The sequence below is a fragment of the Notolepis coatsorum genome (genome assembly GCF_963971535.1).
Source record: "Notolepis coatsorum genome assembly, chromosome: 10".
Lineage (NCBI taxonomy): Eukaryota > Metazoa > Chordata > Actinopteri > Aulopiformes > Paralepididae > Notolepis > Notolepis coatsorum.
In genome coordinates, this window is record NC_140174.1 from 81,970,508 (window position 1) to 81,996,463 (window position 25,956).

Consider the following 25,956-nt stretch of genomic DNA (forward strand, 5'->3'; position numbering starts at 1 on the left):
ACCAAGCAAGAATCAGTGGAGGTCCAGCTGACCAGGAGAAAATGGAGCTGGATTGGGCACACACTTCGAAGACACAAAACCGCAATAACTAAACAGGCATTAACCTGGAACCCACAAGGCAAGCGAGGCAGAGGAAGACCCAAAAACACCTGGAGAAGAGACACTGAGCAGGAACTCAAGACGAAGGGACTGACATGGAAACAGCTGGAGAGGATGGCTCAAGACAGACGGGGTGGAAACTTTTCATCAATAGCCTAAGTTCCGAAAAGAATAAAAGGCCTAAGTAAGTAAAGTAAGTTAATCTACAATAGCAAGACATTATTTTTAGTGCTGTCAGGCGATAAAAAAAATTTATCTAATTAATTACAGGTTTTGTAATTAATTAATCTAATTAATCGCATTTTAATCGCATAACCATTTTATGCCTGATATTCTATATTCTATAATCATATTTAAAATTACATGTGTCCGGATGGCAGAATTCAGTACTGTATCTACAAAACCTTCTGTTTAAAGCCCAACTTCCAGGTTAAACCCTACTGATCAATTATGGATAGTTTACATCATTGGTATATAATTTCATTATTTATTTTTTTCCATTTGACGCCGGAAATTTCACTCAGAAATGGTTAAAAAGGTCCACGCACGAATAACATGCACGAGCAAATCTAAAAGCTTATCAGACGCTAGCACGGCCGTGACGTCACTTCAGGAAACGTATGCCTTATGCCCGTCCGGGTCATAGTACTACTCGATATATGGCGCTGGCTAACGTTAGCATTATGTCTACTGTCGTGAACCATTTGAGATCGGGGCATGTAGAGGAGTTTGGGGAACGAGTAAAATCATGTGCAGGTCCTCTTCTCAGACCTGTGTGGCAAAGCACTGCACACGCATCATGCAAGCTACACGTCGCTGCATGTTTATCAATGGTGGCCCACTCGGTGCATCACAGTGGGCTACTATTGTGCTAACAACGTGCCGCGGCGTCCGGCTTGTCGGCCGGCATGAGTGCTCGATTTGGGGTGGTTCTCTCCTCTTTGTGTGCCCCCGTTCTCGCGGGTGTCCTGCCGGGGAGCTTGTGGACGCGACAACAGCGGCGGCCGTAGGGTGTTTGAGCCTGTAGCGTTAGTTAGCTCATAGCTATCGTGTACCACTAGCGTTACGGCGGGCTCGAGCACCCTACGGCTGCCGCCGTTGTCGCGTCCATGGGCTCCCCGGCAGGGTACCCGTGGGGACGGGGGTGTACAGAGAGGAGAGAACCATTTTGTGTCGGGCGTTCATGCCGGCCAGCGAGCCGGACGTCAGGATATGTTGTTAGCACAATAGCTACCAAGCTAAGCTATGTTAGCTTCTAACGGTGTATACACAATATGTACAACGACACAATGATTTACATTATTACAAATATGGTAACGTGGTTGTGGCTTTTACAAATAGTGGTTAGCTTTAGAGATGGATGGCTATGATCACGGAGCAATAGTGTTGTTAGGTGAAACAGATACATTTTCATTCGGCTAGTAGTAGCAAGGCTCTCTGCCTGCAGTGCCTGCCACTAGCTGTGTGTGACTCTCAGAGCCCCCTGGTGAGCCCCCTGGTGCCCTGCACCTGTTGTGACGACATCATTTCGATTACACGCGCACGTTATGAACCATTGATTAAAATATCCACGTGCGTGGTGATTGTGTTGGGCAGACAAAATGTTTGATAAAAACGCTAAAACTGGGTCAATTTCAATACATTTTTTTTCCTTCTTCATGAAAGTCACCGTTGGCCTAGTCCACATTGTTTATTGAACAAAAATACAACATGAAGGTTGGCCTTTAATCATCTTCCATATATTTTTTTTTATCCACTTTTTCTCCCATCCCAATTTCGTATTATCCAATTCATCCCTCCCCTGTCTTGATTGTTGCTAGACTATGCCTCCTACAGGTTGGTTGTAGTGAGGACAGAAGCCTCGCATCACGTGTCCCCTCCGGTACACGAGGAGGCAGCCTGTCGCATCTTTTCACCGCAGCAGCTCAAACTCTCAGTGGCGAGGAGTAACGCGTGGGAGGCTCACGCTGCCCCCGCTACTTCCTGCTTCCGTCACACCGGCGTCATCAAACCGACCTGTAGGAGTCGCTGTCCACAACGTCAAATCCCCACCCACCGGCTTTCCCACCCTCTAAAACTTGCCAATTGTGTTAGTATGAACGACCGGCCAGCCGGTAGCAATGCCGAGAGCTGGGCTCGAACCCAGCGTATCCTGCGTTAGAGGCGAGCGCCTTGCCCACTGCGCCAATCAGCCACCCATCATCTTCCATTTATTAATTTGCTTAGATTTTCCAGGTCTGGAACATTTTTGCATGGTGTTATTCACAGTCAAAGATTAAAAAAAATTAATTGATATTCTCATTTGGTTCATTACAATTTACTCAAGCCTAGTAACAGACACAGTATTTCTGACAATGGGAATACATTCCCTGAGATCCATAGATTTCCCTAGAATCAGATAGCAAGAACATGCAAATGGACCATATTTTAAAAAAAAAGTCTGTACGTGTGTATTCTACGTTCTTATGGTATGAATGAGATTTAAAAAAAAAAAAAAGTATGTAAAAAGAAAAAAAAAATATATGTATTATTAATTTTGAGTTCATTTTCATAACACGATAATTTGCTGTGTAATTAATTAATGTAATTAACACGATAAACTGACAGCCCTAAAGATTTATGAAGAAATCTAAAGCTAATTATATAATGGCATGCAAATATCTTGATTCTGATTGGCTGAAACAGTCAAGTTAGCCGTTGTTATATCGTATAACACACTCCATGTGACCCCAGATCCCTCCCACAACCGATTTTTTTTTTTTTTTTTTTTTGAATGAGTCTGAATGAGTCCGCCATAGATAGACAAATGGAAGTATGAATATCTTTTGAACGAATACTCCAAAAAAGATAGTCAACTGGAATATGTTAGTTCGTTACACATATGTTGGATTATGTAATTTGTTTGTCATGACCAATTGTGAAACAAAATAAAAATCGCGGACTTTAAAAAAAAAAAATTGCCACAGATTTTTATTTTCTTTTCTTTGGTCAGACCATTGGATCTACTATTGGATCTACTTTCTCTGTGGATGGTTTTGTGAATAAATCTCCATTATGCTTCAATTACTGTGTGTTATATATCGTATTTGCTTATCGTGTCCCGCTCTGAGCCTTATGAGATACCCCTTATCTCCTATGATACCTATAATTGTATCCCAACGAACAACTAAATGCACCCACACCTGAAGGGGCCCCCGCCCCTATGGAGGCGTAGCCTATATAACCATGACTCTGGTCACCGGATCTCCTCTCTGGTAAACAAGAATACCCTGAAGACTCTGGCAGGAGCACTCATTCAGGGGTACTACGACTATGCTTGCACCTCATGGTACCAAAGCACCTCAAAGGCGCTAAAAACAAAATTACAAACATCTCAAAACAAACTGGTCAGACTACTGCTTGACCTTACTCCTAGAACCCACCTCACCCCTGCCCACTTTGACAACCTAGGATGGCTTAGAGTAGACGACAGAGTACAGCAACTTGCAATGGGCCTGGTCTACAAGATACACTACACGACCAAGGTACCCATGTACATGTCAAAATACTTCCCAAAGGTCAGTGAATACCACGATCACAACACCAGAGGGAGCTCCACAAATCATGTTAAACCCAGATTCGGCTCAAATAAGGGACTAAACACATTTCGCAATTATGCCACATCAATGTGGAACGCCCTACCCAAAGCTGTAAAGGAATGTGGATCACTACCCACTTTCAAAACCTCTCTCAAGGGACACCTACGGGAGACTGCAATTCAACACTGGCCCCTGTAAATATCCTAACCCAACCCCCTCCAATGTACAGTCATTTACCTAGTATGGTTTTGTCAATAGTCCAATGTACAATTTTGTTTGTTTGTACAGTGTCTCCTCCCCCCCCCCCCTCAATGTACAGTTTTGCTTGTTTATACAGTGTGCCCCCCCCCCCCAACCACCTCCAATGTAAATTACCCAGTATGGTTGTCAATATCCCAATGTACCCAACCCCCCCCACCCAACCTCCTCCAATGTACAGTTTCTACGTCAAATGTATATACTCCCTTTTCTTGACTCCTTCTGTATCACAAACAGTACTGTATTTGCAAATCTGGTATGTCATAAATGTATAGATGTAGCAGTACTGACTATCTGTATGTCATGTATGTCATATATGTCCTGATGAATTGAAAATGGGGGACCCTGATGTAAACAAGATGAAAGTCTTTCTCTGGTCTGCATCCCCTTAACAATTGTGTGTATTGAGCTGTACTGTATTGTACCCATTCTGCAATCTGTTAATAAAGTTTTCAATCAATCAATCAATCAACCAAACACTCTTCCTCTATTTTCGTTCCATCGTATCGGCTGCGTGCACCATACGTAACTAGCAGGATGAAAAGATCAGAGAAGATTCATAATGTTGAAAGCTTACCGGAGGTTGCTGGCCCCTGGCATCTTCGAAGCATGTTTTCAGCGACACGACGGGCCTATGTTGATGTTCCTCGTCTGATGACAGCAGACCAAGGTTCAGCTGTACAAGATTGGCTGTCGGGCCAGCTTGTACCCAGGTAGGCCCTGTGTCTTCAGGCATGGGTATTAGTGTTAGTAATGCTGGTTTGTTTTGTTGTGTGTTGGCGCCGGGGGCAGGATGGTTTGGTGAACGTTCACTGCAGTGAACGGTTTCCAAACTGTCTTGGGCGTGCTGCTAAACATCTAATGCTATGCTACATGCTATCGCTAATGCCACATGCTACCACTACTGCTACATACTAACTGCTACGCTGTTCTAATGTCTCCGCCGTGAGATGTTGTCACTTCTCCCTCCTCTTGCCCGGTTCATCAATGAAGGTCAGTCGGTAGCTGTTGTGGGGTTTTTTGCTGAGTCCTATTTACCTTTTTTTCGGGTAAATGGGTTGACAACAGGGTAGGCCGTGGCTAGGTACCCTAGCCAGGTATGTTACCTTGTGTTCCGGCGGGGTCTATGGAACGGTGTCCCCATCTGGGGCCGATGCGTGAGCTCGGCGGTGTAGCAGTAGAGCTATATTACTGCAGGATGGGACTTAACGGCGGGTTATGGCTCAGCTGGCTAGTTCCTATCCACATTGGCGTCGGGTAGTGGGGCTATGGGTCCAGCCGACATGGTAAACATGTTGCGTGTCTGTGCGCAGGCGGTTATTGATCTGGGTCCCACATCGCCTCACGCTAGGCTGTAGTAGTATAGGGGCAGGGCCGCCTGGGAGAAATGTGAGGCCCTGTGCGAGATTTAAACGCGAGGCCCCCCACCCCCTGAGGCGGCCCTGTGTAGTGGGCTATTGTTTCGTTCTGTCACTCTGCTATGAGAAGGTCTGTCTTTGCTACAGCTTTCTCTCCTCTCAACCATTCATACTGACGGTCAATCGGTATACTGGGGGAGTTGTTTACCTTTTTTGGTAAATGGGCTAAGCTAGGGCTGGTGTGCTGTTGTGAATATTTTGAATGAAGGCAGGACTAGTTCGCTCTGGTCCGCCTCCCCTTAACGTTGTGTATATGGGTTTGCTCATTCTACAGTATTTTGTGGTTTAGTTCTTTTATTCATTTAACCCTTTCATGGTGCACACCACAGTGGAGGTTGCTGTTTGCAACCACCACTGGTGCTCCGTGTTAACATCAGTCCTTTGTTGTTGACATATTGAAACAGTGCCCCGCCCGGCCGACGCCATGGGTGGGTCGGCCTGGCGAGTGGCTGGTGGGCTGTTAAAGCCTGTACCGCCACGGTATGGAATTGGCAGCGATTAGAACTGTGTTCGAATTGCTGTTTTTTTCTATTAAAAAAAAAATTGTGTCTGGTGGCGGGACCTTGAGGGCCAGCCGACGTCGACACATCGCGCGAGGTTGTTGACGTTATTAGCTTTGACCCAGCCGCAAGCTATAACCGCTCAGGGTTCCCCTCTCCGCAGGGGATTTTGGTCTTCTGCTGGAGCACGGGCGGTATTGTCCTAGGCCCTACACCGCCTCACACCGCACAGCCAGAAGAAGAGAGAGCACGGCCTCGTCAGCGGCGATGACGAGGCCCTCGACAGGCGGCCATGTTTTCCCCCGCCGGAGGTATCCTGGCCGTTGATTCGACAGGTGTCCACAAGGCCGACAGCCTTGGCGGCCGAGGGATCGGCCATGTAGGATGGGTTCGGCTTGAACAAACAAGCCGTCACCGTCCTGCCGCGAGCAGCCTGCTCTCCGATCACTCCCTTCCCCAACACCAGCGGAAAAAGTGGGCTCTGATTGTTTCCTTTGGCTGCGGGCCGCGTGCCTTCGTTGAAGCGCGGGCGGCCCCCCTTTCGCTTCTCATGGGGACAGGGGCTGACAACCAGTTGATGGCTGAGCCTGGGTCTGTCCGTGAGAATGTTGTGCTGTCAAGCGGCTCCCACACCATAAGCTGTGTTGGTTGAGCCTGGTGTTACGTCTGTCAACTTAAGTGTTGTCAGCAGGGGGGCTCGAAACCTTTTGAGGCACACAGTGCGGGCTTCCCCGGCCTCGCCTTCGCCAGGCCAGGTATCATGTTGGTGCCTCCCACTCCTGAAATATTGGCAGTGGTCGCAGGCACGCGTGATTTGGGGTGGTAGTAATATCACTGCAGGGCTACGGTGTGTAGGAACCCATGTGGTCCTTACACCTTGCATGTCCAGCTGCAGAACAACTCCTCAGCATGTTCTGGAGGGGTGTTCAGTGGGGGGGCTTTTTTCATCGAAAGCCCCCCGTATCAAACCGGCCCTTTCTGTCTGGGTCCCCCCTTGGGTGCGATTGCCTCGTGGGTGGTGTCAGGGTCAGATGTCCCGACACGGAACGCGCTGCTCGCACGGTTCCAGGGTTGGCTACACACAGCGGGGGGACCGGGCCAACTATCTACAGTTCCTGGCGGACCTGCGCCACATGACGGCGGGTGCGTTGGGAGTGTCATCACATATGACTACGGCAGTACCATATGTCGAGGTGGATGGAGAGAACGCTGAGGCGGGGACCCCACCTGTTTTCAGGTTTGGTACAGACCCTATTGTCAGGGTCTCCAGCAGTGACAGCTCTGGTCAACGAGATCCAATCTCTGTGGACGAAGCAAGCCATCGTCGTGGCGTTCTCCTCCCGGTGTTCTCTGCCTGAGAAGTCGGGAGGGAGGGGTGTAAGACCCAGGCTGGACCTGTCCCATGGGAAGGTTCAGCATTTTTTGGATCGTCTCCTACCTGTTGAACACTGTCAGGTGGGGGTCTGGTTCTCCTCCATAGACCTGTAGGATGCGTATGTGCATCTCCGATCTTCCATCCTAGGGCTTACCTACGCTTCCGTTGCAGGGTTAGCGTATGAGTACCAGAGGCTGCCGTTCGGTTTTCTCTGGCTCCCCGCATCTTCACCAAGTGCGTGGAGGCCGCACTGGGGCCTCTGCGTCGTCAGGGGTTACGGAGTGTTCTGCCCTGATGACGTTCTGGTCCTTCGCGGTCAAGGTGGATCGTCAGGTCTCGTACCAGGCAGGTCTCTACCAGCCTGGGGTTGCTGTAGACTGGATGTAGAGTACTCCTCTTCCCAGTCAACGGTTGGAGGGCTATGGGCATCCCTCTCAGAGCGTGTTGTCAACACGCTCGGGAGGTTCCGTCCTAGGACGGTTACGGCGCTGTCTCACGTCACGTTTTTCCCTCGCTGGTGATGCGTCGGGCCAACGCAGTAGGGGGCAGCTGGCAAACCATGCTGCCCGGTCTGCGCTACGTTCAATGTGTTGGTGTTGAAAGCGGTCCTTCTGGTCCACAAATGGTGTTGATCAGGACGGACGATACGACGTCAGTGTCGTGTATCGACAGACAGGGAGGAGTACGCTCCCCCTGTCTGCACCAGGCGGCGGGCGGCTGGCTATGGGCGTCCTCCATCTGCGCGGCCTGAGGGCTCCCCACATCCCCGGCAGGGAGAATGTGGGTGCAGATGTACTGTCGCGGGGCGGTCCTCATCCTGACGGGTGAGGATTACGTCTGGACATAGCCAGGCAGGTCTGGGACCGATGCTGTGCCGCCAGGGATTCTTCCCCATACATCTGTTAGGTCAGTTGTTGGGACGGGTACGTTGAGGGGCGCAGGTTCTTGATCCTGATGGTGTTACCATCCGGAATGCGCATGCTCCCTCCACTGTCGCGCTTACGCGGGCAGATGACGTATGTTCCAAGTGTGGTGTAAGGCGGGGGGCCGGGACTCAGTCTCCTGCCCCCTGGATGCTGTCCTTAGTTACCTCCAGTCTCTCCTTGATAGACTGTCGGCTTCGACGGTGAGGGTATATGCAGCAGCTATATCCTCCTATCATGAGGGGTTTGAGGGGATGTCTTGTTCAGCCACCCTCTTGTGAAGCGTTCCTGCTTGGCGCTCGACGCGTTAAGCCGGTGCAACGCTCCTGGGCTCCGACTTGGGATCTTCAACTGGTCCTCGGTCGGTTGTCCTTGGCCCCGTTTGAGCCGCTCGAGCAGGCGCCGTTGGAACAGCTGTCGTTCAAGACCGCGTTCTTGCTGGCCGTCACCTCCGCTGACGCGTGGGTGTGCTTTGTGCTCTCTCGGTACGCCCAGAGTGCCTGTCTTTCGTTCCGATTGCGGTGCCACTCTGCGGCCTAATCCTGCCTTCGTGCCTGTAAATATCCGGAGTTCTTCCGCTCCAGGGATATTGTGGTTCAGGCGTTTCATCCGCCTCCTCACGGTGGTGAGTTAGATGCGGGCCTTCACCTGTCATGTCCGGTCCGTGCTTTGGGAATTGCCTCAGCCGTACTCAGGACCTCGGGGTCACCGTTCAGCTTTTTCTCTGTCACGGTGGTTCTCATGCCGGTAAGGCACTATCGAACAGCGCCTGTCCCATTGGTTGTGCGAGGGCATTGCCCTCTGCTACACGTTGGCTGGGCAGGATCCCCCTGGGGGCGTCAGGGCGCACTCCAATCGTGGGGTGGCTGCCTCTGCCGCTTTCCTGGGTGGGGCCTCGGTGGAGGACATCTGTGCTGCAGCTTCATGGTACTCCCCGGGCCCCTTTGTAAGGTTTTACCTCATGGACATGACCGGGGGTTCTGTCTCCCAGGCGGTTCTGGGGTCTGTGGCCTTCCTGCTTCCCGTCCTTTGGAAGGGTAGCAGGAGTGTATGGGTATGGGCCACAGTGTGTTGATTCACACGTGGTTCCGCCTGTGCGGTGTGTTCAAGGGGTTCTAGTTCCCTCTTGTTCGCATTCAGGTGGAGTTGACTGCGCCCCCCCTTCATTAGGAAGGATGGGGTGACAGGGCTCCCCGCACCCCTTGATGTGGGCTTACGGGTCCTCAGGGGGTACATCTGTCGGGTCTCGCGTCCGCTCTAACCCATATCTCATAAGGCTCAGAGCGGGACGCGATAAGCAAATACGATATATAACGATAGGTTATGTATATAACCTAGTTATATTAGTATTGGCTGAGCGTCCCGCTCTGCGCGGCCCTGAGTTCCCTCTTGAGGGATCTTTTCCTGGAACGAGATTTGGCGAGGAAGAGTGTTTGGTGACCAGAGTCATGGTTATATAGGCTACGCCTCCATAGGGGCGGGGGCCCCTTCAGGTGTGGGTGCATTTAGTTGTTCGTTGGGATACAATAGGTATCATAGGAGATAAGGGGTATCTCATAAGGCTCAGAGCGGGACGCTCAGCCAATACTAATATATCGTTTATTGTATAGCAATAAGGTTGGGTGAATTGGGCCATTGTATAAAAGCATTAAATCACTTGAAGTTGTGTGTTATACTCATTAGATTACGCCTATGGGGGTCTAGTGCCCCTCCGCTGCGCGTTGGGCTAACAACCACCCCTAGGCGTGATCTAATGAGTATAACACACTCCTGCGCGTGATTTAATGCTTAATTCTACATCAGGGATTTCTGAAGTATGAGTACCGGGGCCAGTTTCGAATTGCAGCCACCCGTAGGTGCTCTTTGAGAGCGGTTTTGAAGGAGGGTAGGGATCCACAGTCTTTTACGGCTGTGGGTAGGGCGTTCCACATTGTTGTGGCATAATTGCTAAATGTGTTTAGTCCCTTGTTTCAGCCGAATCTGGGTTGAACATGATTTGTGGAACTCCCTCTGGTGTTGTGGTCGTGGAATTTACTGACCTTTGGGAAGTATTTCGACATGTACATGGGTATCTTAGTGATGTAGTGTATCTTGTAGACCAGGCCCATTGCAAGTTGCTGTACTCTGTCATCTACTCTAAGCTATCCTAGGTTGTCAAAATGGGCAGGGGTGAGGTGGGTTTTAGGAGTAAGGTCAAATTACAGACCAATCTCAAAGCTGTGTGTTTTAGCCAAAGTCCTTGAGAAACTAATAAGTCAGCAGCTAAAAGATTTCTTAGACTCACATGGCCTGCTTTCCAAGAACCAATCAGGTTTCAGAAAGAAGCACAGCACGATCACTGCTACTCTTAAAGTAGTCAATGATGTCATTGAATCACTGGATTCCAATAAATACTGTGCAGCTCTGTTCCTAGACTTATCCAAAGCCTTTGATACGGTTTACCATGTCATTTTATCGAAGTGTCTACATAAAACTGGTTTATCTAGACAGGCTGTAGAGTGGTTTTAAAATTACCTGACAGGTAGATCGCAGTGTGTACAGTCTGCTGGTTTTTCATCCTCTTTCCTTCCTGTACTTAAGGGTGTACCACAAGGTTCCGTACTGGGACCTTTACTGTTCTCCATATATGTTAATGATCTTTGTATCAACCTGTCTAATGCTACTTACCATTTCTATGCTGATGACATGGTAATTTATTGCTCATCTCCCAGTTTTGTGCAAACGATGGAGTTCTTGCAATCTGCCTTTGACATTGTTCAGTCACATCTTACCCAGCTTAAGCTTGTGTTAAATGCTGGCAAATCAAAGTTCATGCTCTTCTCAAATGGGAAGAGACTCCCAGCTGATCTTCCCACACTTGTTACTGCTGGAGGGACTGACATCGAAAGGGTTGCTTCCTACAAATATTTAGGCATTACAGTGGATGAGAACCTTACGTTTAAATCTCACATAGATAAACTTGTGTCAAAGCTGAAGCTTAAACTCAGCTTCTTTTTCAGAAACAGGTCCTGTTTTTCACTTAAAGTGAGAAGTCACCTGATCTCGACCACCTTCTTATCACTACTCGATTATGGTGACTTACTTTACATGTATGCACCTGATCAGTACCTTAGAAAGCTGGATACTGTGTACCATTCTGCCTTACGCTTTGTCACGGGATGTGGCAATCGAATGCACCATTGCACCCTATATGCCATTGCAAGTTACCCATCTCTACAAAACAGGCGATTTTCTTGATAGCTCTCTCTTGTGCACAAAGCTCTGCTTAAACTGGTTCCCTCGTACCTAAGCATGCTTCTGTGCACTAAGCAATACAAGTATGCCCTTCGTTCCCAAGATGTTCTAAAACTGGATGTTTCCTATATGAGAACTGAATTGGGAAAAAGGGCTTTTAAATATGCTGCTCCTTCATCCTAGAACAAGATACAGGAGGACCTAAAATTACTAGGGATGCACCGAAATTTCGGCACCGAAAGTCTTCGGCCGAAAATGGCAAAAAATTGCCTTTCGGCTTTCGGCCGAAAGAGTTTTTTCACCGAAAATATATCACCGAAACAGAAACAACCTAACAACCTTGCGTGTTGTTGTGATGATGTCGCGCTGTCGGGAGTCGCGCTGTTTCTATGTAAACTCTGCGCGCAACGCGTCCAATAAATGCGTCTTTAACATGCTTTCATATCCTTATTTACTATATGCCCGTTGCGGTTAATCACTGAGTGATCTAATATGCATATTATTCGCGTGTTGTTGTGATGATGTCGCGCTGTCGGGAGTCGCGCTGTTTCTATGTAAACTCTGCGCGCAACGCGTCCAATAAATGCGTCTTTAACATGCTTTTGTATCCTTATTTACTATATGCCCGTCGCGGTTAATCACTGAGTGATCTAATATGCATATTATTCAGAGCGAGAGGGGGGGGGGATTGTGTTTCTCACATTGACGCTGTCTGTCTGTCGCGCGTCTACTGTGAGTCTACTGTGAGTCAAGCGAGCACATTCAGCTGGGGACTAGAAAGGTGCGCTCAGTAGAGCACAGATGTCCGCTGCGCAGCCAGAGAAAAGATGGAATTAATGTACTGTATGCATTCAGAAGTGCTGAATAAATGTTTTATGGACCCATAATAGTGATTATTTATTATTTAAGTTAAGTTTTGCCATAATCATATATTTTTCCATAATCATAATGTTCCACAACATTGGTAAAAAAAATTCTATTCTATGAATCATTTTCGGCCTTTCGGCTTTCGGTTTTCGGCCAACTGTTTTCTATTTTCGGTATCGGTTTCGGCCAAGAATTTCCTATTCGGTGCATCCCTAAAAATTACCAGGACTGGTCACCCTCTGATAATTTAAAGCCATTTTAACTCTCGGACAGTGCAACTGTGTTTGATAACTTGCCTGTTTGATAACTTGCCTGAAATTGGAGCTTGCTGTGAATGTTATATCTGTATTTTATTGTGACGTTCTTTTTTTATGTTGAAACTTTCTGCTACCTTGCTTGGCCAGATCGCTCTTGAAAAAGAGATTTTAATCTCAATGATGCTTATCTGGTTAAATAAAGGATTTGATTGATTGATTGATTGATTGATTGAGTAGTCTGACCAGTTTGTTTTGTGATGTTTGTAGTCTTGTTTTTAGGGCCTTTGATGTGCTTTGGTACCATGAGATGCAAGCATAGTCGTAGTACCCTTGAATTAATAAACTACCCTCCCACTCAGGGCTTTTTGGGGTAGAACACATCCTAGCCTTCTACAAAAACCTAGGGGTCCGCAAAGACGACTTCAAACTAGAAATGGTAACAACAGATGAGGTGCTAAAAAAAACTGACTGCCCTCCAACCTAACAAGGCCACTGGCCATGACAATATCCCTCCAAATTCCTCAGAGACTCAGCAGCCACCATCACCCCAGTCATCACCCACATAATAAACCTCTCCATAAAATAGGGATACGTCCCCAAAGACGAGAGTGACCCCCCTGCACAAAAAGGGCAGCAAATTAGACCCAGGCAACTACCGCCCTGTTTCTATTCTTACCTCCATCTCGAAAGTTATGGAAAAGATTGTCTATGAACAGGTCAAAAAGTACCTTGCGGGAAAAAAAGCGAATCTACGAATTCCAATCTGGCTTCAGAACATCCCACTCCACTGACACATGCCTTCTCTATTTGAATGACCACATCAAACAAGAGGTGGAAGCGGGCAAATACTGCGGCATGGTCATGCTGGACCTCCAAAAGGCTTTCGACACTGTCAATCACTCCATTCTGATTGACAAGCTAAAAGCAATTGGTTTTGATAGTTCATCAGTGAGCTGGATGCAATCCTACCTGGAGGGGAGAGAACAGATGGTGGAGGTAAACGGTACACTATCCCCCCCCCCCCAGTGAGCTGTGGTGTTCCACAAGGAAGCATACTAGGACCGTTAATGTTCCTAATTTATGCAAATGACATGTCATCAGCTTGTGACTGCTACTTGTTCTTGTTCGCGGACGACTCAGCCCTGCTGGTCTCTGACAGGGACAAGTTGCAGGTTGAAAAAGCCCTCAGCTCTGAACTCGGCAGAATCTGCACCTGGCTCGCTGATAATAATAATACATTTATTTTATATAGCGCCTTACATTAGGCATCTCAAAGCGCTTTACATACATGGCATTATAGTATACGGACAAACACAGTACATGGACAAACACAGTACATGGACTTTCACAATGATGACATAGTGGGGATAATACAGAGAGAAGGAGACAGCTTAGAGACAGAGAGAACAAACTAACTAACAAACTATCATTACACCTGGGTAAAACAGAGTCCATTCTCTTTGGATCAAATAACAAACTCAGCAAGGCCAACGGCTTCTCTGTTACAGTGTGACAATATTGTCACAAGGAAAGATGAAATTACCTACCTGGGTTCCATCCTAGAGGCAAGTCTTTCCTGTGACAAAATGGCAACCAATGTAATAAAAAAAAGTCAACCAAAGAACAAGATTATTGTACCGGATCTCCTCTCTGGTAAACAAGAATACCTTGAAGACTCTAACAGGAGCACTCACTCTTGTAGCACTCTCATTGGAAATAATTAAGTAAATTGTGGTGGATTTGGAGCAATTCTTTTTAATATTTGGCCTAGTGAGTTCAGTGACCAACTGGGACAGGTTGAGGTTACCACTAACTTCCTTAAAATAATTAGAATTAGTATTCAGCCAATCGAGATTGAAGTCACCCATCACAGTATTAGACAACTCAACTCAGTATTCTAACACTGAGAAAATAAATCTGCAGTTTTATCAATTGAGTCAATATCAGCAGATGGGGTCTGTAAATCCCAGCCAAATACAAATTATTATTTACCTTCAACATAAGAAAATCAAAACATTACTGAAGGTGCCTGAAGGTTGGTCTTATTAACATTCATTCTCTGCCAACCAAAGCTCTTTTGGTTAATTCAGTCTACGAACCTTCGCCTGTCAGACTACGATTGTCCTGAATCATCCCACGCACCGTCTGAGAACCCGGCCTCGTCTTTGACCTCACGCTTGTCTAACTACTCTCCCCTTTTTGATATTAAACACCCTTGGAACCTGTCCAGTTGTCTGCTCTCTCTCTGCGCTAGAGTCTCACGGTCAAACCATAACATGGAGAGAGTGACCTTGAGCCATCACCATATTTTTCATACCAGCGCTTGTATTCCTATGCTTTTTTGTTCTTAGTTCTATTATTATTTAAATGTTAAGATTTTCTTAAATACTTTAGATACTATTGCTACTATGTATGTATGTATATATGTGTTTATATTACATGTATATATGCATATACATACCAATTATTCGCCTGTTCTATTTTCCTTTCATCTATCATCCATAGCAACACCCATATATCACCGACACCCTGATGAATTGCCCATCTGAGGTTTCTCCCTTTTTTTCCTATTGCTAGGTTTTAGAGAGTTGTCCCTTATCTTCATTGGGGAAAGTCTGGTGTTGTTGCAAAATTGTGGATTTTATGGTGGTTTTTATTGTGGATCTATTGTGATGTTACTTGTTGATCTGTGAAGCCCATTAACTCATTGACCGCCACGCTGGGAACGGGATATGACTATGACTACAAATGCCACGCATTAAAACCAATGGAGTCGCTCACCTTGTTTGCAGGGCTATAACTATATATATATTATAGCTATGGATGCAATATAAATGGCCCATTTGACATTGAGTATCTATCATTCAAGATGTGAAAAAGGAATAATTTTTCCATCCATACATTCCCGTTTTATACCGTGGTGAATATAAGTATGGTTTTAGAGCGGTTTAGGGTAATTCCTGGGAGGCTAGTAATAGGCCGCGACCATCCATTGTCATTTCGTCCCTATACACGCTACAATAAAAAATTCAAATGCATATGATCGGTATATTATGTTCCATCATGAATGCATGAAAGGGGGGGGTCGTTTCTGATTAATTGATTGTCAATAAAGCCATTTGTTAGTACAACAGCATACGCTGATCAGGGCGATGGCTATGAAAACAAGGCACAATCAAGCTGAAATTGACGTTAAATTGCTCTTACCTGTGGCCGGTGAGATTCCAAAAATAATATTCCAATTATTTGATTGCCATCTGGTAGATCATATGTCCATTTGGGCCACGACATAACCCACCACAGCATAATGAATCGGGGGTCCCGAAAACTATTCAATGCGATCGGGTAAAGCCCTCGGTCCAGGTTACTAGAAACGTCCGCCCGGAAGAATTTCATCGACACACAGCCCCATACACAGAGTCTCAAAGGGAGTGCAACATCGGCCGCATATCACCAGGCGGCGGTATTGGACTTTTGCGATCTCAGACTCATTCCCTATGGTTACACAGGCTCCCTGGATGGATAACAATTGGAAATAGCTAATAAAAGAAATAACGATCAAATAACGTATATATACGTGGTTGGCGTTCAATGATTGGCGGACAAACACGTATTAAATCGTTGTTGACAGGGAATGAGTGATTTGTTGTGATTTCGGGCTATACAAATACATTTGATTTGATTTTGATATTAAAAGGGTTACTCTTTTTTTATCAGCTCTACGGGATGGTGGGTAGGGGTGGGTGTTATAATCACGGCGAGAGCCTTCTTCACCCCTCCTCCTCCTTCCTCACCATCACGGCGGAAGCTTCCCTCACCCCTCATCCTTTCACACCCCTATATGGGCAGCATCCGTTCCCCGGATCCCCACGCTGCCACTACATCAATCAACACGGCTGTGATGGATTCCCTCATCAGCGAGAGGATACTTCAGCCCGCAGATCCTGCTCTACCCTCGTCGGAGTGTTAAACTAGCTTCCTAGGTACGACGATGAACCCTAGCCTTGCAACCCTGTCCTTGTTGTTATACCTTGTCCTAACCCTTGTTCTCTATATGCCCAGGACCTCCACTCCAGTACACCTCCTACCTGGACGTCCCGTGCTGCACACGGAGTGCTCCTGCTCTCGCCTATTACCCCTTCACGTACCTATTGCCCCGTGCTGCACAAGGAGTGCACCTGCTCTCATCTACGGCACTCTCCTGTACGCGTCTATACTTTCTACAACGGAGCTCGGTTTCCGGGTTCCTCCGATTGGCCACGACGCCCACGTGACCTCCGCTAGCACGCCCCCTTCCTGCCGCGCGCCGCGCTCGCCAGCTTCCAGAGCGCCAAGCTCCTGCCGCGCCGAGCTCTGTCATTCAAGTGGGTGGTGGCAGCATAACAGCGTTCAGCCTGATGTAATGCGCCGAGCTCTGTCATTGAAGTGGGTGGTGGCAGCATAACAGCGTTCAGCCTGATGTAATGCGCCGAGCTCTGTCATTGAAGTGGGTGGTGGCAGCATAACAGCGTTCAGCCTGATGTAATGCGCCGAGCTCTGTCATTGAAGTGGGTGGTGGCAGCATAACAGCGTTCAGCCTAATGTAAAGTAGCGATTTTTATTGGTTTGTCATGACAAACCAATTACATAATCCAACATATGTGTAAAGAAACAACATATTCCAGTTAACGGTATATTTATTTAATAGTTTATGCATTCGCAAATATGAGAGCCTGTCATTGAAGTGGGTGGTGTTACCAACAGCCAGCGTTCACCCTGATGTAAAGTAGCGATTTCCATTTCATTGAGGAAGCTGGGAGCGCGGCGCGGCGCAGCAGGAGCTTGGCGAGCGCAGCGCGCGGCAGGAAGGGGGGCGTGCTAGCGGAGGTCACGTGGGGGCGTCGTGGCCAATCGGAGGAACCCGGAAACCGAGCTCTGTTGTAGAAAGTATAGACGCCTCCTGTACCTGTTGCCCCGTGCTACACAAGGAGTGCACCTGCTCTCACCAACTGTAATTCCTGTGTCTGTTGCCCCGTGCTGCACAAGGAGTGATCCTGCTCTCACCAATAATACATTCCTGTACCTGTTGCACATTTCTGAATACTCTGTAACCTGTCTGCTTGGGGAATAACATTAAACCGCCCTAAAACGCTCCATTCTCTCTCCTCCTGTGTTCTGCTATTGGGCTCCGCCAAACCCCATCCTAACAGGTGGGAATCACCAGTAATAGAGAATTCAGGTAACCAGTATAATACAACAACAACCTGTAGAAACAACCTGTGTTCTTAACCCTTTCCCCGCCAAAAACGTCGTACAACGGGTTTCAAGTTCATGCGAATTCTGCCAATAATGGCGTACGACATGATTCTGATCATAATTTCATATTTTCGCCATGGTATTCATATTTTACTCACAGAGCCTTGTCAGATGCTGCGGGACTCAGCACAACTCTGCAACGCTTCAATACTGCCACCTGGTGGCTGATCTGCGAGTTGCCAAACCGGAAATGCCCGTTGCAGCTCGGTCCGTCCCCTAATTCCGTCCGGCCACTCGTTTATCGTCACGGGACTCAATACACACACCGTGGATATGGATCTTTGCCATAACTTGATTTGGGCATGCATTAGTAATATACAAACCGGAAATGGATCGCCTAGATCCCCACCACATAACTGGGATCTGTTTGCTCCACTCTCATCGCCCAGCGGTACGAGGAGACTGACGTGAGTTTCAGCGTTTTTATCGATATATCACCCATACTACATGAAGCATCTAACGACTATCACGGAATTATAAATGCCCCCCCCCCCCCCCCCTCCGTTCACCCGCGCATGATCAGTCATAACCCTTAGGACCATGTACAGTTGAAATTTTTAATATAGCGTCGATCGGTATCAAACTGCATTTGATTATCTAATATTATGCATTTGTGCCTATATCTCACGTTCTGGGAAATACTGCAGAAAACGATAAAAACATATTTATACTCTAGACGGTATTTTCGTATGAATGTGTGAATGAAAAAGTTAAACATTCCTACATCCTGAACGATAGGTAATCGATATTGAATGGGCCATAGTAATGTCAATTTAGCAATACAATTTAAAAGGTTATAGCACTGCAAAGAAGGTGAACATCTCCATAGACTTACAGTACTGGCAGAGATCAAACAGCGATGGATATAAGCGTGGCAGAGAATGGGTTAACAAGCTTTATCTAAATAATCCACAAATGTTATGTTTCCTTCACACACAAACGTGTCAGTATTTCTGAGTCAAGATCTTCCCTATTTATCTTATTAAACAGACCCTTTCTCTGAACATGATACAGAGATACAATTTCATTTAGCCCACATAAATGGCAAAGCCTATTATGTTCTACAGTGCACTGCCAACATAATGTCCAGTTTCCAAATGTAAAGGAAATATTCTAGACTTGATCTGGGCACACAAAAAGCGTTTCCTCTTGGCCAGGTGATATTTCACATTAGATGGTAATAACCAAAAATGATGGAAATACCATGATATTCCCAATAAATATATTGGATTATACCATGGTAGTATTTAAAGGGGAACTATCTTATAAATGGCCTTTTTGCGTGTTTAGCATTGTTTCCTAGCTATGTGAACTTATATTAATATGATCTATGTCTCAAAATTCTCATATTGGCGCATTCTTCCAATTCTCCTCTCACAATATTCACCCTCACTGAACTGAGTCATTTGAAAATGTGCACGATATGTGATGTCAGAGAGACACCGCTGCATGTTAATGTTCAGGCGCCGCCGCCGCTGCGCAGTGGTTTAGGAGCCCAGGCTCAAAACAGCTCGAGATCTTGAGGTAGAAAAATGCTGTTTTTGAGGACTTGATTAGAAATACAAAACAATGAATAAAAAAATATATATATATTACAGAGGTGTTCCATAGACTCACAGGAATTGTGTAAAAGTGCCCAAATAGTGAAAGAAATAGTAAAATAGTTCCCCTTTAAAGGAATACGCCAACATTATTGGAAATGCACTTACCGTTTTCTCCAGAGTCGGACAAGAAGACAATTTCCTCTCTGTGCGTTCAGTAAAAAGCTAACCGGCTGCAAGCTAGCCTAGCTTAGCACAAACTCATTCAAAACGCAGCGGCCCGCCTGATCTCAAACCTACCGAAGTCGGCCCATGTCACCCCACTTCTTAGGGACCTGCACTGGCTCCCCATTGCTGCACGTATCCGCTTCAAGGTCCTCGACCTAGCATACCGTGCGGCAAAGGGAACCGCTCCCGCCTACCTCCGGTCAATGGTCTCTAACTACACACCCTCAAGACCCCTACGCTCTGCATCTTTTGGCCGCCTCAGACCTACTCCTATCCAAGCTCCAGGAGGGTCATCAAAGAGAAGCCGCCTATTCTCAGTCCTTGCCCCACAATGGTGGAATGAACTAACCACCAGTGCACGTGAGCGGCGCGGCGCGGCGCGGGGAGCGGCGCGGGGAGCGGAGCGGGCGGTTTTGACATGAGCGAGGAGTGGGTTTTAAAATGGGTCGGCGCGACGTCCGGAGCGAGAGTTCTCCTCCGCTCCAATCCACTCCAGGCCGCTCACAGTGGTTTAACACTGATGTAATATACATGTAGTACAATGCCAAAGCAACAGATGGCGATGTACAAACATGAAGGCCATTTTCAACCAATGACAAGGGTGAACCTGTGATATCCTGTTCAGGCTTTGTCACTCACATCCTGTTAGAAAAAGTTTTGACGCCATTGTTGTTGTCGTTAGCTTACATGCTAACGTTAATGGCAGCGACCATAGCATTGTGGCTAGGCTAGCTATCATCGCTTAATAGAGCTAGTGAATGGATAAACAACGTTATTTAACATTGCAGAATGGGTACAATTACAATGCGGCTCAATACAAACAATTGTTAAGGGGCCCAGGGGGTGTAGACTGTTGTAGTTTGAGCTAATTTACACCATGCTCCCAAAAAAAAATCTGCCGAGCGATGTGGCGCGGGGAGCGCTCGATTCAAGGTGAGCGGTGAGCGAGCGGAGAGCGACTTGGGGGCGGGGTCAACATGAGCGATTAGCGGAGCGGACCAAGCTTTAAAGAGCGAAGAGCGGATTTCTCGCCCACGCCGATCCGCTCACATGGCCTGCTACCCACCCCAGTTAGGACAGCCGAATCCCGTCCAATATTTCACTGTCGACTAAAGACGCACTTCTTCAACCATTATCTGAAATAATGAAAAAAAATATATATATATATATCTAACCCCAACTAACCTTACTGTCATGCACTTGTCCTAATAAACTAACCTACACTGTAACACGCAACACTTTGATGAACATTGTTACTCAGCTGAGTAACCCTTACCCTTCCTGATGACTTGTTGTACAGAACTTGTAAGTCGCTTTGGATAAAAGCGTCAGCTAAATGACTAAATGTAAATGTAAATGAATGGAAGCGGATACAGACCACTAGCCTAGTTGTTGGCCAAAAACAACTCTCCCAGAATTTTAAGCTAGGCTAGCTGGTCCGTATCAGCTTCCATTCATTTGTGCTAGGCTAGTTTGCAGGAGGAAAGCTTTCTACTTGGTATCTATCTTCGACTCTGGAGAAGATGGTAAGCACATGTCTCATAATGTTGGCTTGTCCCTTAAGTGCAGAAGTGGTACCATGGTGATGCATGGCTGTTACCATGGCAATACCATGATTTTAAATTATTTATACAACGGCCTGTTCCATGGTAAAACTGTAATCCATCAAACTACCATGGTGCTCCTCTGTGAGGTCATCGTCTCTTTTCCTTAGGGCTGCGTGTTTTACAACATTTCCTATAATGCCGACACAGACTGGATGACTCACTAGCACCAGCATTTTCTGATTCTACCGAGGAAATTGCATTGGGATCTTGATCTTAGAAAGCAAACAAAACATTAAGATGAATTTCACATGAACTCCCTAATCCCTATAATGTGTGTATTGTGTGATATTGGTTCTTATTTTGTCATTGTTCCAACGTACATAGTAAAAAGAAATTAGAAAAAAAAGAAATCCTGCCTACTGTTTGGCCAATTGGGCCTCGCAAACAGTAAGTGCCTTCAATTCACACTATTTATTATTTTATACCTGGTCACAGGACATAATTAAACCCAGCTGTACGGTAACTCGTATAACCCAGCATTATCACATTGAACAGGAAGGCCAACTCATTCTAATTATTTCATGTTGACTTTTAATAACAGCCACTAGTGTTGACAGAGCTCTAGGAAGTGGTCATACTTTCCCAGGGAAGGCGGCTAAACTGCCGAGGTGGAAAGTAACTAATTAAACTAATTCTAGTTAATAATTAACGTTTAGTGTAATAGAGTAGATTTGAGTAGGCTACAACTTTTAAAAGCCTGTACTTTTACTTAGAACTAGTATTAGTATCAATACTTATTCTTTATGTGAGTTTTATTTTTGGTTGTAAGAGTAGTGAGTAAAATTCATAGTATTCTTGTGACATATTTGCGATACAATACAGTCCAATGCCACATCTCATGGGCCTCATTCATCATTTAATGATAATCTAATCACCTGCTATTGGATTACAATCACCTGTAATTGGTCTGCGAGATGTCTGCTATCAAAATGATGAATATGATGATATGATATATCATTTACAGTAAAACAATCATTCTGGACTTTACCTCAGAATTAAGCGTTTATTCAATAAAGGAATATCTTATCTTAATTTGGCAACCACATTCGTTATTATAATACTGGTGCACACTACCTGGGTGTTGATTGAATACGTTTGCTTCCTATTTCTAAAAACATGTTTGTTTTTGCTTGGTGGTACAATTGGAATGTGAGTGCAGTCAATAGTGCCGACAACATTGGGGAAGCCAACAACGTTAAATAACAATATTTAAATAATACTGTAAATAAGATTGCATGGGATCTCTGGGTGGCTGGCTCAATATCATCCTTGATTTCATCAAGTAGATCAAGAATTGCTTGAGCTGGCAACCTGTGTCTCCGGATGATTTCGGTCTCGCTTAAATAAAAAAGTGATATTCTCATTAGAAACGTTCTTTCACAAGCATGCCTGGCATTACGATGCCTTCGCCTGGCAACAATTACTGCTGCCATGATCACCTGAGACGCTGACAATGCGCCTTTATAAATGCGCTTATTTACCACCAAATCCCTGAAGACGTAAATAGACACACAGAGACGCAATGCTGATGGCAGCGCAGTTAGCACTGTGCAAGCTTTGTGAATAGCAAACTGTCTTTCAGAGCTATTTGCACAGGCATAGCATCAGAAAAAGCAGCGCAATCCCTTTGTGAATTCAAGTGTCAACCCCTAGCAGAGCTTGTTATAAGTACCTGGACAATGTGGTCAGCGGGGAAGGAGTGGCCACCAATCCAGACAAGAGAGACAGTGTGAGAGGCTGGCCTTGCCCTACCACCGTTCAGCAAGTCCGCTGGGGTTCACAGGCTATTATCAAAACTTCCTCCCAGGGTTTGCCTGGCTGACCGGCTCCTACAGCGTGCTGCAGGGGTATCAACAGACATTGCATGGGACCTGGAGTGCCAGGAGGCATTAGACCATCTCAAACAGGCCCTCTTGAGTGCTTCAATATTGGTTTACACTGATTTTAACATCACCTTCCGATTGCCTACCCTAGTTGGAGCCATCATCCAAGCAAAAACAATTACCAAAATCGCAAAGTAGCTCCTTCAAGCTAGAGCTGCTGACAATGAAATGGGCTATCATGGACTACCTTTGGGGATCTTTACCAACAACAACCATCTGGTAAATCTGGAGACAGTCCAGCTTAGTGCAACAGAGCAGAGGTGGGTCATACAATTAGCTAACTTTTCCTATACTCTGAAGTACAGGCCAGCTACCGGAAACCAGAATGATGACATCCTGTCCCGGCTGCGTGTATGCTTTCTACAACGCAGTTGCGTTTCCGGGTTGCTCTGATTGGCCGCTGACCCCACGTGACCCTACACTATTACGCCCCCCCTTATCTGACGCTCTACAGCTCTCCGTAACTTCCTCGCAGAACAGCTGCTTCCGTATTTATAATATTGGAAACGACACGCTGTGATAACAACATTAACGAGCGCTGTGATAACAACATTAACGAGACTCTCGTTGTGTCTATTCTGCTAGCGCTAACGTTACCTCTCATTGTGTCTATTCTACAAGCTTTAACGTTACCTAGGCTCTCGTGTCTATCTGCTAACGTTCTCGCGTCTATCTGCTAACGTTAGCATTAGGTAATAACCGGTTTAAAATGGATGGTGATTACCTCACGTTGTGTCTATTCTACTAGCATTAACGTTACTAGTACAAACAATCAAACCAAAACATTGACATCTAACTTATCTTTAGATATTTACTCAACCTCTAATGTCTAACTATGAATGAACACAACACTCTAACTTAACATCTTTAGCTAATAAAGTACTCAACCTCTACTGTCTTTAACTATGAACAAACACAACACTCTAACTTACCATCTTTAGATAATAAAGTACTCAACCGCTACTGTCTTTAACTATGAACAATAAAGGAATATCTTATCTCATCTTATCTTTCACTACCACACTACAGAAGGTTAACCTTTCACTACCACACTACAGACAGTTTTGTGAAAGCAAAGGGTTAACTGTCTTGTAGAATAGACACAATGAGAGGTAACGTTAGCGTTAACGTTAGCGTTAGCAGAATAGACACAACGAGAGTCTCGTTAATGTTGTTATCACAGCGCTTGTTAATGTTGTTATCACAGCGCGGCGTTTCCAATATTATAAATACGGAAGCAGCTGTTCTGCGAGGAAGTTACGGAGAGCTGTAGAGCGTCAGATAAAGGGGGGCGTAATAGCGTAGGGTCACGTGGGGTCAGTGGCCAATCAGAGCAACCCGGAAACGCAACTGCGTTGTAGAAAGCATACACGCGTCCCGGCTACCTTGCAAAATAGCAGCCCTGGTGACTAAGGCCTGACCAGCGCCACCCCCTGGCCGGAACCTAACAACCACTGTTAAACCCCCCACTGTCCGAGTAGGGTATAACTGCAGTGCCGCAACCCCATACATAGGAGGGGCCTGTACTGTGCGTTGGGGGCCCGGGCCTGTACTGTGCGCTGCACTACTGCGCATGCGAGAAACAAAGTAACATATAATATAGGACACTAGAAACATAAAGTAACATACGCAACATAAAGTAACATACGGAAAATAGGACCTAATGTCCAAAATATTTTTGTCTTAAACTGAATATCAATTGGATTAGGAGTAACCAAATAAAGCATTCAATGCAACCAATTGTCTATAGACTAGAATTTTTATCTTAAACTGAATATCAATTGGATTACCAGCCCTGACTGTTACTCTAAACTTAACCTCTTCTGGATGAGGGCCTAAACTTAACCCTTAGACTAGATTAGAATTACTTTACTTTGTTTCTCGCATTCGCAGTAGTGCACCGCACAGTACAGGCCCCCAACGCACAGTACAGGCCCCTTCTATGTATGGGGCTGCGGCACTGCAGGTTTATGCTATTGCATTGTCCAGCCCCTGGAGCAATGGAGAGTGGCAGCTCGGTGACCCCAACATCGACCAGCTGCTCCTGTGGAAGGAGAAAGATGAGCACTCCAGTGCCAGGGCCTGTACTTCCCTGTCCCCTGGTGTCTGCAGGTTGTTGATGCAGTGGAACCACCTGGTGCTGACTAGACGTGTGCTTGCCCCCAAGACTGGGGACCTGCTGTACCCATCATCATTTTGGCCATGACAGTGGAGACAGGACCCTGTTGATCTAACGTTGGCATGTTCTTTATTTATGATCTATGATATTTTTTTTTTAAACTTTGGCCATTCCCCTGGCTCTTTTATGTGTTTATCACATTTATTCTGGTCAAGGATGACCGACAGAAACAGGCTGAAAGGGTTCAGATGGGGGGGAAGACACTCTGGGAAAGGCACGGCTGCAGTCCGGGATTCGAACTCGCTAAACCCCAGATCCGTGACGAGCACGGTTGTCCACGGCGCTGAAATAGCGCTCGCGGTACGTGGTGAGCTACTGGAGCTCCCTATGATCTATGATCTATGTTCTTTATGTTTTGCCTGTATTTTATAGTTTTTATTGTATTATTTATGCCTATTGTATCATACTTGTTTTTTCTTACCTTTATATACATCTGTTTTTATTATTTATCGTGATGAACTGGAAACTCGAGGTGACTAACCCAAAAAACATGAACAGAGAACCACTTGCATAAACTGAAATAAACACCTAAAGACACTAGGAAAGACTTACTTAGACAATGACACCACAAGGACTGAACAGAAAACAGGGACACCTGTTTGTAGGGGTTGCTGTTCTGATAGGGTGCCTCTCCATGATACTTGGTAGGAGGATCGTCAATGTAGGATGCCAGCCATGCCAGCGCAAAACCTACAATTCCCATTCCTGCAGGGC